General features: G+C 41.6%; 1 non-coding gene across 1 annotated transcript; it reads left to right on the top strand.

Annotated features, from left to right (window-relative positions):
• Positions 1-3244: 3244 nt before the first annotated feature.
• LOC127695634 (U6 spliceosomal RNA) lies at positions 3245-3348 on the top strand. The gene has a single exon (XR_007980017.1). It is a non-coding gene; the product is annotated as a U6 spliceosomal RNA (small nuclear RNA).
• Positions 3349-12556: the final 9208 nt, after the last annotated feature.

The raw sequence follows: 12556 nt of genomic DNA, 5'->3' as shown, positions 1-12556 counted from the left end.
CAGAGCTCTAGTTGCAGCTTTTAGTCTATAGGAAGTTGAGATGACTTGTATCAAGTTAGGAGTTCTATAAAATCATTACCAGGAATTATGAAATCACCAATTCATCTATACTGCACTACTACATGAAAGTACAACTTCATATTGATTCTGCAGGAAATCTTCCCAACATAAGAGGTAAATACCCAGGAAATCATTAAGCTATATTATAGTGGCAGGAAAGGTATATCAGCAGAGAGACGCAATCCTGGGATGAAGTCTCTGGGGTCCATGCCTCTCAGAGCTCACCCATTGCAGACATGCAAAATGGTGGGCCATCTCCAGAAAACTCACATGCTTATCATAGTCTTTCCTAAAATGGCTTCCGTCAAACTCCATTTCCCTTTCTGACTCTTCCTCTCATACAATCTCTCCAAATAATGCAGTGCCAGGACTGGATCCACGAGTGCTTTTTCACCTACACCCTCTTCTTAGGCAATCACATTCAGGGCCATTGGGTCATATGCTATCTGCAAGCTGATAAGGTAAATGTATTTCTCTCTGCTTGGTGTTTCCATTTAGATTTCTGCATGATATTACCAATTCAATAAAAGTATTAGTTAATTCTTCCAGCTTTCAGCCTCCCCACTTACCCTGATGATTAGAGAGCAGAGAAGATGAGGTTCCATTCTTGTGTCCTCTCTTTCCTCACCCAGAAGCAGACTTGGCTAGGGCCTGGAGGCAGGACTGCAAAGCAGTTAAGGTTACTGGGAACTGGACATTCCCAACTTAAAGGGATGTGTTCATCAGTCCCAAAGCTGTTGTGTGCTTGGTCTGTGGTGCACTTGAGATGTAGTGTGTTCCCTTTGTATAACAGTTGGTGTGCTTTGTGCTGAGTTCATTCCAGTTATCTCCTTCAAACGGTATATAAGATGCCGTTCCTCTTGATTAACTTGGTGGGATGAATTATCAGTTCATGTATACCTCCTGTCCCAGCTTTGTCTAATTTTCTCATCTCTGGTTCTTTCCCTCAGTGCCTCACGGTTTGGGACCCTTATTCCTGTGGGTTTGAGTCAGAGGCCTATCATACTGTCCTTCCTTCTCATGTCACACTTATTGCCATCATGGTTCAACTGTATGTCATAATCTTCTATTGGGATATCTTCCCGCCAATCTTCTATTGGGATATCACCCCCCAGTTCTTCACATGACTAACCCTTTTTATTGTTCAGGCCAAAACCCAGCAGACTTTCCTCAGAGAGGCCTTTCCTGCCTTCCTTGTCTAGGGCATTCCCATGTTCTACTACCTTTATTACAGGGTCCTGAGTTGTTTATTGATAGTCATGCCAAGTCTCAAGTTGTCCCTTTTGTTTGAATGCTCATTGCTTGTCTTCCTCACAAGATCATATACTTGGAATTCATCCTCTTTCTTGAGGATGCTTCCTTTAGCACCCTCAAGTCCTCACAAGGACCCGGCACAAGGAAGGTACTCGGTAGTTGCTAATTAACTGACAAAATAAAAGCCTATAAGGTCAGATTCTCCCTATACATAATTATGCTAAATCATTTCTTAACTCATATGATTCTAGTGGTCCCTAAAGCAATGAAAAATAGAAGATACAATAATTGCTCATTTCACAGTATAAGATTTATTTATTTCCAAGATAGCACTGTTAACTCTATGGATAAATCCATAAAATTCTAAGGGAAATTTTTAAAAAAGCATTGAATTCTTAGGGTCTTCATAATTTCAAAAGGTAATGGAGCATAACTTTTACGAGTCTTAGAAACATGAAATCATCTGCCCTTAACTTACAGGTAACAAAACAGTGGATCTGAATGAACTGTTAGATGTCGTCAGTTACATCAAGGGTGAGTTTCAAATTATGATAGGAAATACTTATAAATAGTGTCTTAAACACATAGCTATTAATACTGGACAGTATCTTTCCCATTCATAAATGTTGCTCTATGTATGTATGTATGTATGTATGTATGTATGTGGTTGGTTGGTTGGTTCATTGGTTGAATTGTTGGTTGGTTGGTTCATGGGTTGGTTGGTTGGATGGATAGTTGGTTGGATGATTGGTTGGCTGTTTAATTAGCTGGTTATATGGGTGGATGGGTGGTTGATTGGTTAACAAGTGAATGGTTAGTTGGCTGATTGGTTGGTTAGATGTTTGGTTAGATTGTTGGTTGGTTGGTTGGTTGGTTGGTTGGTGGATAGTTGGTTGGATGGTTGGGGTGGATGGTTGGGGAATTCTTTAGTTTGATATGGTTTGCTTTTTTGAAACAGGGTCTCATGAATACCAGGCTACTGAAACCCACTATGTAGTTAAAAATGACCTTGAAATCCCAATCTTCCTTCCTCTATCTCCCAAGACTATAGTCATGTCTCACTATGGGTAAAGTTTACATTCTTTTATATGGCATATTTCCATTTCTGTGGATGCCCTGAATGTAGATAACCCATGCTGTGTGTTTACACTGATAGTACAGCCTAAATTTTTCCTCAGAAATTTTTAATACAGATCAGAAATCAAAACCCATAGAACTAGTCACACCCTTTATCCCAAACTACCCCCATCTAGAAATGAATCCTACAGGATTAACTATACTGAGTAAAACTTTAAAGCAGGCTTCAAGATTTATTCTCATAGTAAGTACTAAGAAAACTATAGTAGGATGGAAATATGTAAGTGTATTATCTTAGTGAGGGTTTCTATTCCTGCACAAACATCATGACCAGGAAACAAGTTGGGGAGGAAAGGGTTTATTCAGCTTATAATTCTGCATTGCTGTTCATCACAAAAGGAAGTCAGGACTGGAACTCAAGCAGGTTAGGAAGCAGGAGCTGAGTCAGAGGCCATGGAGAGATGTTCCTTACTGGCTTGCTTCCCCTGGCTTGCTCAGCCTGCTCTCTTATAGAACCCAAGACTACCAGCCCAGGGGTGGCACCACCCACAAGGGGCCCTCCTCCCTTGATCACTAATTGAGAAAATGCCCCACAGCTGGATCTCATGGAGGCACTTCCCCAAGTGAAATTCCTTTCTCTGTGATAACTTCAGCCTGTGTCAAGTTGACACACAAAACCAGCCAGTACATGTATATATTAGAATCACTATACAAATTATTATATAGAAGACAGTCACCAAACTTGAGATTGGCCTCAGCTACATATCAAGACTTTTGTCTAAAAATATAAATGCAATGTTAGTCAAGTGGGATAGCATTGATTAAAATACTAACTGTGAAGATTATACAGAGTATTCACTTGACTGCACTTATACTAAAATTGGAAGACTACACAGAAGGGTAGCATGGCCCCTGCACAATGACAACACATAAATCCATGAAGTAACCCACATTTTTCAAGATATATAAAGAACCGCAAAAAGAAACAGATGAACCAGGTGTGATGGTACACATCTTTAATTCCAGCACTGGAGAGGCAGAGGCAGGAGGATCTCTGAGTTCAAACCCAGCGCCAGCCTGGTCTACAGAAAAAGTTCCAGGAAAGCAGGGTCTATACAGAAAAACACCACCTCAAAATAACAATAAATAAATAAATAAGTAAATAAATAAATAAATAAATACCTAAAGCATAAACTTATGTAGGTAATAAATAATCTTTCACAAGGTGAAACCATAAAATTTTCAGAAAAGTAGAAACTACAGATCATTATGCTAAATGAATTAAGCCAGACTCAGAAAGACATTGTCTTTCATTTGTGAAACCTGAATTTAATACTGTGTGTGTGTGTGTGTGTGTCTGTGTGTCATCTCTGTGTGTGTGTTTGCAGCTCACAAAACTAGAAAGGAGATCATCAGAAGAGAGGAAGAGATCTTAAGGGAGGTGGAACAGCGTGGATAATAGAATGCACGTGATAGGAAAACGGAGGATACTAACTATGGGGAAAGGAGACCAGCTGGAAATAGGGAGGAAAGACAGACCAAAGTAAACAGCACGTGCATGAAGACACCATAATGAAATCCATTATGTTGCACACTAACCTAAAAATCTAATTTTAAAAAGTGTTAATATTTTTAAAGATTACACAGTAGTTTTTAAAATACGTATAAAGAAATTACTTTGGGTGAAAAAAGCAAAACACAAGCCAAGCACACACCTGTAATTCCAGGAAGCTGAGGCAGGAGAATCACAAATTTGAGATCAGCCTAGTCTTCAAAGCAGAACAAAATACAAAATTATATTTATATAAGATTTTCACATTATATAAATACAGTCGTTATCAAAGACTAGGAAAAAAAAACTGAGAACTGTTTTGTTTTGCTTTTTCTCGAGACAGGGTTTCTCTGTGTAGCTCTGGCTGTCCTGGAACTCGCTCTGTAAACCAGGCTGGCCTCGAACTCAGAAATCTGCCTGCCTCTGCCTCCCAAGTGCTGGGATTAAAGGCGTGCGCCACCACCGCCCAGCTGAGAACTGTTTTTATGATAGATGAGGTATTTCTTCCCCCTACCACCCCTTTATAGTAACAGTGACCTTTAGTGTGATTAAATCTCTTACAATGAATAAGAAAAACTTTAGCCGGGTGGTGGTGGCGCACACCTGTAATCCCAGCACTCTGGGAGGCAGAGGCAGGTGGATTTCTGAGTTCAAGGCCAGCCTGGTCTACAGAGTGAGTTCCAGAACAGCCAGAGCTATACAAAGAAACCCTGTCTCGACAAAACCAAATCCAAGAAACAACAACAACAACAAAAAAAAAAAAAAAAAACCAGGAAAACTTTATTCTTTGTGTTGAGATGCATTGCTGATCACATAGTGACCAAAGAAATCAATTGAAGGCAACTATAATTTTTAAAAAATTAAAGTTTTCACTGGTGTTTATTTCCAGGTTCAGTGATATATACCTGTAGTCCCAGACTACTTAAGAGACTGAGGCAGAAAAATTCCGTGTTTGATGACAGCCTGGGCAACAGAGCCAACTAGAGCAATGCAGGGAGACCTTGTCAAAAGGAAGGGAGGGCGGTCTGTAGAAAACAATGAGTATTCAGTGGGCCAGAAAAAGAGGGATAGGAAAAGCAAAGGCTTGCTTGCAGCTTCTTCTGACGCAGGTTCAGCACAGCCCACAGGGCTTCAAATCCTGGAGCACTGTCTTTGTGGCGTCCTGCTAATCCACAAAGCAGAACTGTAGACGCGGGTCTTGCCAGCGCTCCTTTTAATTAGAGATGCACAGGGCAGTGGTCTGCATAAGGACAGACAGCACTCGTCATTCTGTACGCATTGCTTCTGTGATAAATCCACACCTGTTTCTCACCCTTTCTAAGGAGAGGCGATTGAGCTGCAGCACTTGTACAAGTTTCTGGCAAACGACGGGATCGAGCTCACGGAGGAAGAGCTACAAGAACTGATTCCTTACCTGGCGCTGAACGGTGAGGGTTTCTGCTTGGAAGGTGGGACCTTCCTAAAAGTGAAGTTTGCTACCTACCAGCAAAGAAGATCCTCAGAAATGATTTCTGTGTCGCTTAAAGCATGTGAATTACCTCCATCTTAATCAGGGTTACTTAATCATGGTATGTGGTAAATACCACGACCAAAAAGCAATTTGGGAAGGAAAGGGTTTATTTGGCTTATGCTGTTTATTGTCAGGGCAGAAACTTGGAGCTGGAAGCTGAGGCAGAGGCCATGAAGGACTGCTACTTGCTCCTCGTGGCTTGCTCAGCCTGCTTTCTTATAGAACCCTGGGCCAGCAGCCCAGAGCGGCCCCACCCACAATGGGCCCAGCCCTCCCACATTAATCACTAAGAAAATGCCTTATCTTGTGGAGGCATTTTCTCAATTGAGGGTCCCTCCTTTCAGATGACTCTAGCTTGGGTCAAGTTGACATAAGATCCGCCAACACACTTTCACATCTGGTTACAGAACAAGCTGGCATCCAGGTCCAGGGTGGAGCCTTGCATTTATAACAAGCTCCAATGTGGCACCAATGATCCTGGTCCAGGGGCCACATTTTGACTACTAAGAATCTCAAAAATGAAGAGAAGAGTTGGCATGTTACAATTATGCCTGTAAATTCCTTTTTAAAATCCCAAGAACAACCAATAAGCTAACGTGTGTGAGTGCATGACTCTAATGAGAAAAATAAAGTAAAAAAAAAAAAAAAAGAGTGCTCGAAATCAGGAAGTAAAGTGAGCGGTAGGGAGAGACTCAGGAGAAGTCGTGGTCTGGAGCTGACGGATCATGCTCCACATTTACCGGGATGTATCATGCTGTGCAGTGATGAGTCCGTTATCCCCTGGTCCTTGTGTTCTATAATTAAGTTTTTAAATTTTTCTACTACTGTTTCTGTTGTTTATACATACAAAAAAATGTAAGCACATGGCAGGATAGCGTCTCTACCCATCGTGCCTCAGTGACGTTGCCGGATAGTCTGTGTGTACCTCTGTCCTTGAACACAGGAACCCTGGATGGCGCACTGGCCTGGCATCACCGTGGGCAAGCACCATAAAAATAGACACACTGAAAACCTGCAGCGCAGCCCACATGCACTCCTCAGCCTTCTCCACCGCTTCCAGCCTGTTACGCTGCGAACCACTGAGCCATCATGCCCTAAGACTGCCTCCATCCCATTTTGTCCTTTAGTTACTATCACTTCATCTAGAACGTCCCCCTCTACTCCATCCCCATCCCACAGCAACATCCTGTTTGACTGCCCAACACTCCTGTCACATTCCAGGAATCCTAGTCCACCATTCACCCCGTCAACCAAAACACACTGGTGGTTCTTTGAATTCTGAAAGGATTTTGTTGGAGACAGTATACACACCTCATGCTTTTATACACACACACACACACACACACACACACACACACACACACACGGATCTCCCAACAGACTTTAAAGTTCTTTAAAAAAAAAAAAATCCCATGTCAGATGCTAAGGGCTCAGAAAGGGATGAATGGCAGGCCTTGTCCTCCAAGGAAGAAGCTTACAAGACAGTGGGAGCTGATGTGATACAAACAGGCAGGGGAGCACACGGGAGAGGCTGAAGCCCTCTGGGAAAGCCTGGTAGACAGGGGCGGGGCATCTTTCCAGCCAGAGACAGACTGTGTCCTCACTGCAGCATAGCACATCTCTGGTGGCTTTCACAAAAGGTTTCTGGGTCATTCACCTACAAATGAATAAAGACTTGGGAGAGGAAGTGCTAGCTGAGAAGAGCAGGAGGGAGAGGGAGAAAAGGCTGTAAGAGGTGAAGATCCAAACACATTACACACGTGTGTATGAAGAAGATCTAATGAAACCCACTGTTGTGTATACTAATATACGCTAATGAAGAACTTTTAAAAAAGACCTGTCAGAACAAGAGCCAGCCCTGCCCTCCCTCTTCTAATAGCTGAGAACATGCCAACATTATTACTTTTACATATTTATAGGTAATATATCATATGCATATTATATATTATATATAACATAATGGATACGTAGATACATGCATGCATGCATGCACTTGCTGTCAAGCTTGACAACCTGAGTTTGATCCCCAGCGCCCACATGGTAGAAGGAGAGAACCAAGTCCTACCTTGTAGGAGGTTGTCCCCTGACCTCCACATGCATGTGTGCATGCACACACACAAATAAATGAATATAATAAGAATTAAATATATATTGTCATCTGTTGGGAAAAGATCCTTCTAGACTTGAGGCCAGATTCTGTTGGCAATACCACTTTCCTGCTTGTAACCTGTGACTGTCGACCACATTCTTTGGACTATATAAAAGAGAGAGAACCCTGTAGGTGTAGAGATATTTGTCTCCCTGCAGAAGCCATCCTTTGTCCTGTCACACACAGCTGAGAGGAAAGCTCATCTGAACTCCAAAGCAAGCGCATACAAGTTTCATCCCTGTGCTTTCTGTGGGGGGGTCAGGGGAGGATTGAGGCAGAAGTCATCAAATATGTTTTTAATAATTTCACAACTTTTATTAACCTCACTAAGCTTTCGTGTGGCTGCTGCCTCTGTCTCTGAATCAAATATTTTACAGGAAGCGGGAAGGTTATCGTACAGACAATAATAGAAGGCCTGAAGAAGATTAAACGTGAGTGAAAACTTAGAGTAGAATTTAAAGTTGACGATTTGATGCCATATGTTTATTTTCGTTCTTTGTTTCTTGGTTGTAAAGGTAATGTGTGGAGGACTACGGAGACAGTTGAGCTGTTAAAAGCTCTAACTGCTCTTGCAGAGGACCCAACTCCGGTTCCCAGCACCCGACATGGTGGCTCACAATCACCTTCAACTCCAGTCCCATGGGATTCAATGCCCTCTTCCAGCCCCCAACGTCACTGCACACACGATTCCCACATATGCAGGAAAACCACTTATACACATAAAAATAAAAAAAAAGGAAAACAATTTTAGCTTTTGAAATATACTACCATCGTTTTTTAAAATAGTGCATGGGCCTGGGAGTGTAGTCAGCGGTAAAGCACTTGATCGGCAGGCACAAGAGCCTAGATTTGAACACCAGCATTGAAAAGTCAAGGCAATGTATGGTCATTACAGAAAATGTATATATTCAGGAAATACAATAACTCAAAAGGAAAGCATAATTGGTTCTGGCCTCTGGTAATAATCCATAATTTTATCAGCACATTCTCTCTTATGCATACATAATTGTATTCATCTATGTTCTATATTCATATAGAAAAGAATGGATAGGTTTGAATATTATGATGAGAAACTGTCTCCTAGCCTCATCTCCCAACCACAGAACTCAAGCTTGTACTTCGTGAGGAACTCAGATTTTGTGTCTGTACCTGTGTCCCCACTTTTGATGTGTCTCTACAAGTCTGGTTGAAAGGATTTAAGAAAAACTTAGGACTTTATACAAATATGCACAAGATCTACTTTAATTTTTTTTAAAAGTACATTTAAATTCTTGGTATTTATGCTCCATGTTTCCAAGTTGAAAAAAATAAAGATATAGAAAAATAGTTGGAGCCAGAAAGATGGCTTGGTGGGTAAAAGGTACTTGCCACCAAACCTGCCAACCTGAGTTGGTCCCCAACATCAGAATGTGGGTATCAGAGGATTAACACCCCTCAGAAGGAAGATCTTTCTACCTACGTTGGCTTCTGAGTAACAGGGCACCTTGTGCGTGGCACCTCTACATTGACAAAGAGCCACCATCAGTTTGCAGGCTTCTATAACTTGCCACGGATCTTTCTTGGCATTAGAAGAGTACACAATTGGCTTATCCAGCCATGGCAAACTCAGTTAAATACAGGAAACTAAGCCATTAGCTCCACTTTCTCTTGAGAGTTTGTCTCTCCCCTTGCTTAAGAAATAAAACCAACCCACATTTTTATGAGAAAAAAATAAATGATATGTAGCCAACCTTGATGTCAGTTCTGACCCAAGTCTTAGACTTGGGGGTTTAATCCATACAAGACATCAAAAGCAGTGTGTTAGTCAATGTCCTTTTGCTGCGAAGAGGCACTATGAACACAGCAACTCTTATAAAAGAAAACGTTAGGCTGGGGCTGGCTGACAGCTCAGAGGCTTAGCCCATTATGGTCATGACAGGAAGCACAGTGTCTTGCAGGCAGACATGGTGCTGGAGAGGAAGCTGAGAGTTCTGCATCTAGACTGACAGGCAGCAGAAAGAGACAGTGGAACTGGCTTGGGCAATGGAAACCTCTAAGCCCACACTCCCAGTGACATACTTCCCCCAAGAAGGCCCCGCCTCCAAATCCCTGTCAAAGCAGTGGCACTGACTAATGACCAAGCATTCAAAATCTATGAGCCTATGGGGCAGGGGGGGGGGGGGGGCATTCTTAGTCAAACCATCACAAGAAGCCACATGAATTCAGACAGAAATCCCATAAAACTTGGATGTTCTCTCCAGTTTTCTGCCCCTAGGCAGCGTCAGAAATGGAGATGGCCTTGACTCTTAGTCTTGTTTTTCAGCCAAAGAAATGGCGAGACTGTACAAGCAGATTACAAGTGCCCGCTTCAGAAAAGGTGGGTGACAGCTTTTAACCCCGCAGACATTTGTCACAGCCATCTCGTCTGTTTCTGCTCCAGGTCTGCTGATCAATAGGATGAGCATCCATTGTCCCGCTGACGACTTCTCTAAATTCATTTTGCCTTTCTAGTCTATAGGAGACTTTATAATGTATGTCACATTGTTTATCAGATGTTTCATATTGTTTTCTAATGTCTTCACTAATATTTTTAATTATAAAAATAATTATAATTTGGCATAATTCCCTTTGGCATCACTATGTAGTTTATAAAGTAGCTGTTCCTGCCTCTAGTCTTAAAGAAAGCAATTCAGTTCGTTGGGCTTTTATGTTCATATCAATAAAGAAAAAGGGGTGAATATAGGCGATGATTTGTTAGTTCTCTTTCAGCATCAAAGTTTTAATTTTAACATATAAGGTTGAAAGGACACTGTTAAGGTGAAAAGATCCAGAATAAGAGAAAATATCTGTAAATGATATACTAAAGGATATCCAAAATATATAAAGAGACTTTATAATTTCCTAATGAAGTGTGTCAGTATGGGACTTGGTGATAGAGCACTTCTCTGGCATGTGTGAGAGCCCACATTCAATTCCCAGCATCACTCACACATAAAGGCAAACACGGTCATTTTCTCTGATAGACACTTTATTCCTTGTGGACAGGACCTTAGAAACATTTGGGCGTGGGTTGGGATCTAGAAGCAGATGCTCTCTATTGGCTCTGTCTGAGATGTCAGGGATGCCTCATCTGCCTGTGGAAGGACTTCAGGAGTTATCCCTATGTGACTGATTGTCACAGTCCTCTCCTTGGGGTGTCATGGTCACACATTCCAGAACAGGTACCTGGTTAGGAGTAGATTTAAATGCCTACAGTTCCCAATTATGAGAATTGTCAAGGTTCTTTATTCTGTTCAACCTTAGTGTTGATCCCCAGAATACACATAGTGGCTCAAAACCATCTGTATCTCCAGTTCCAGAGAGGTGAATACCCCCTTTTAGCTTTTATGAGTACCAAATACACATCTGATATGCAGACACACATGTAGGCAAAACACCTATACATCACAAATGATTTTTTTATTATTTAAAAATAATAAAATAGGGGATGAACAGTTGGCTCGACAGTTAAGAGTGCTCATCTGTTGTAAAGGACCCAGGTTCAATTCCCAGCACCCACATTGAGGCTCACCAAGTCCTCAAGCACTAGGCACACATGTGGAACACAGACATATCTGCAGGCAGAACACACACACACACACACACACACACACACACAAATATGAAAATAAATCTTTAGAAAGAAACCAAAGTTTTACTTCTCGACAGCCCCACTCAATAGGAACTGAGATTATGTCCCATCTTAACATAGGAAGCCCTTAATGCGTATTTATTGAATTCATTTAGAAATTAAACCTTCCTCCACTTTTACTTTGTGTTCCTGACCTGAAAGGGAGAGCAGTGTGAGAAACTTGAAGTTACTGCAATCATCTAGGTCTGAATGTTTCAGACCTAGAATAGGAACCATTTAGAGCCACTGCCACTGAGGAGCCTTTTTAGAAGGCAGTCTGTGTATCCACAGCAGATTACAGACCCTCCCAACCCCGTGCTAGAGCAGTTTTTCTTGCTGTTTGTTTATTGGAAGGGTTTTGTTCTTTGGAAATGAAGTTTTACTTTGTAGCCCTTACTGGCCTACAACTTCCTAGGTTAACCAGGCTGACTTTGAACTAACAGAGATCTGCCTACCTCTGCCTCCCAAGTGCTGAAACCAAAGGTGTGCACCACGGGTAGCTTTGAATGTTTAAATGCTACAAGAAAAGTCAAAACATGAATATTATGGTTCCTGCCTAATTGTCAATGTTTGTCCTTTTGTTGTTGTTTTGAGACAGAATCTTAAATTCACAATCCTCCTGCCTCAGCCTTCCAAGTACTAAGATTATAGGCATATAGCACCACACATGACAATTTAATTACTCTTTTTAACTCACTTTTCCCACTGTTGAAGAATGTGTGCTGTGTGCTGGAGAGATGGCTCAGCAGGTAAGAGCACTCAGTGCTCTTCCAGAGAACCTGAGTTCAATTCCCAGCACCCACAGCAACTGATTCTCAAGCGCCTGTGACTCCAGTTCCCTGAGGATCCCATGCCTCTGGCCACTGTCAGCAACAGCACACACATGCAGAGACACACACAAACACACATAGGTTTAAATATATTTTTTGATTTTAAAAATAATATAAACGAATGAGATTTGGGGTGTTTTTTTCTCTCTCCATTTCTAGACTTAAAGCCCTAATGAAATGTTTTTTAAGTACTCTTCAACCAAGGGACCTAGGTAAAATTCTCTACTTCAAGTTTCAACACACTAAAGAAAACATACCGACATATAATTTGAAGCAAAAAAAAAAAAAAAAAAAAAAAAAAAAACCAAAGACTTCCTCTCTAAAGTTTTACCAGGCTCGAGTTGATGTGATTCTATATTTATTTCCTCGTGTGCTGCTAGGGTGCCAAGTGAACCCCAATGAGTTCACATTTACTGTAACCCTGGGAGGAGCCGACAGTCATCTTCTCCCTGAGCCCAGGGCTGAGCAGGGAATG

The sequence above is a fragment of the Apodemus sylvaticus genome, chromosome 10, assembly GCF_947179515.1.
Source record: "Apodemus sylvaticus chromosome 10, mApoSyl1.1, whole genome shotgun sequence".
NCBI classification, from domain to species: domain Eukaryota; kingdom Metazoa; phylum Chordata; class Mammalia; order Rodentia; family Muridae; genus Apodemus; species Apodemus sylvaticus.
Note: the sequence above shows the minus strand (reverse complement) of the source record. Positions and strands in the feature narration are given on the sequence as shown.